Source organism: Vombatus ursinus, unplaced genomic scaffold, assembly GCF_900497805.2.
Source record: "Vombatus ursinus unplaced genomic scaffold, bare-nosed wombat genome assembly UNPS02010461.1, whole genome shotgun sequence".
Classification (NCBI taxonomy): domain Eukaryota; kingdom Metazoa; phylum Chordata; class Mammalia; order Diprotodontia; family Vombatidae; genus Vombatus; species Vombatus ursinus.
In genome coordinates this window covers 1,383,236-1,385,460 of record NW_020950239.1, presented here as the reverse complement: position 1 = coordinate 1,385,460, position 2,225 = coordinate 1,383,236, and positions in this window count along the sequence as shown.

Sequence of the window (2,225 nt, the reverse complement as noted above, 5' to 3'; positions counted from 1 at the left end):
CTTCATTCTGTCTCCAAAGTATGAACTCCTGTGGCCTGGTAGTACCTCTGGTCTCTGCTTCGGAATTTTCGCTTATTTGAGTTCTCACCTTTTTTAAAAATTAATTAATTTCTTTTTTTTTTTTTTTACTTTTCCACATTCACTTCCCTAAGCTTTTGAGTTTTAAATTTTCTCCCCCTCCCTCCTCACCTTCCTCCCCAAGACTTCATACAAATCTGATATAGGCTCCACATATACATTCCTATCAAACATATTTTCACAGTAATCACGTTATAAGGAAGAATTAGAACAAATAGGAGAAACCACAAGAAAGAAGAAACAAAACAGAAGGGAAAAAAAGAGCAGATAGTATGTTTTGATCTGCATTCAAACTCCATAGCTCTTTCTCTAGATGTGGATAGCATTTTCCATCATGAGACCTTTGGAGATGTCTTCGATCCTTACATTGCTGAGAAGAACAAAGTCTATCAAAGTTAGTCATCGAACAATGTGGCTGTTACTGTGTACAGTGTTCTCTTGGTTCTGTTCACCTCACTCAGCATCAGTCCATACAAGTCTTTCCAGGTTTTTCTGAAGTCCACCTACTCATCATTCCTTATAGCACAATAGTATTCCATTAAATTCATATACCACAACTCATTCAGTCATTTCCCAATTGATGAACATCCCCGAAATTTCCAATTCTTTGGCACCACAGAAAGAACTGCTATAAATTTTTGGCATATGTGGATCCTTTTCACATTTCTATGTTCAGTTTGGGATACAGTCCTAGAAGTGCTATTGCTGGGTCAAAAGGTATGCACATTTTTATAGCTCTTTGAACATAGTTCCAAATTGCTTTCCAAAATGGTTGGATCAGTTCACAATTCCACCAACAATGTATTAATGTTCCAATTTTCCCACATCTTCTCCAACATTTATCATTTTCCTGTTTTGTCATGTTAGCCAATCTGATAGGTGTGATGTGGTACCTCAGAGTTGTTTTGATTTGCATTTCTCTAATCAATACTGATTCATAGCATTTTTATGTGACTATAGATAGCTTTAATTTCTTCATCTGAAACCTGCATGTTCATATCTTTTGACAATTTATCAATTGGGGAATGACTTGTATTCTTATAAATTTGACTTAGTTCTCTATATATTTTAGAAATGAACCCCTTATCAGACACACTGGTTGTAAAGATTCTTTCCCAGTTTTCTGCCTTCCACCTAATCTTGGCTACATTGGCTTTGTTGAGTTCTCACCTTTATATTTAAATGTAGTAATGGGGATTGGTATTCACACCTGGGCAGTTCAGGCCAGAATTGACTTCTATGTTTTGGCCATGGAAAGAGGTCCATGTCAGTGGTGATTGGGTCCAAAGGATCTCAGTCTTCTTGTATTGATTATTGATACTAGGGAATTAGACAACTGATCAGAAAGGGGTTCCAGAGGGACCCATAAGCCAGCACTGGTCATGGGACCTAGTGTTGTTTGGTATCTTCCTTGTCTACACCTAGTTCCAAGTTAAAGTAACATACACATTCAATTGTGTACAGAAATCTATCTTACTTACCTACCAGAAAGTAGGAGGGGAAGAGGATAAGAGAAAGGAAGGTGATAGAAGGGAAGACAGATTGGGGGAGAGGGGAGTCAGAAGCAAAACACTTATTTTTTAGTCCAAGTAGTTTATAAAAACACGGGTTAGGGTGGGTGAGACTACTAGTAAGTCTGCACAATATTGTGATGATAATACAAGTGGGCCAGATTTTAAGAATATGAGCAATTTAATGGGGACACAAAAAAATGGACACTTTTATACAGAAAGACTATGGGAAGATCTGGATGGGATCTAGGAGTGGCAAGTAGCCTGGGGTGGGCCAGGTGCAGACAATGAGGGCCAAAACAAAAGGTGAGATAAAAGAATTATTGACTGGGATGGGATGGGTGCCTCAGGCAAATGCCAGAGATCTGGGTTCAGGGGTTTTGGGGTCCAGGTCCCAACGACATAGTCTTTTCCTTTTAGGGGTCTAACATGAGTCACATCCCCCATCATTCCCTTCTCAAACAAATGGGACCCATAATCTTTTGAGATAAGGGGCAAAGGTCTCAGCTTCTGAAACTGCTTCCTGCTGGCAAGGGGCATAGAGCTGTGTCTGTCTGGAGGGGCTCCCAGAAAAGAAGTTGACTGGAACTGAGCATTGACTGCAACCAGGGCACGATGGGGGATATGAACTGGTAC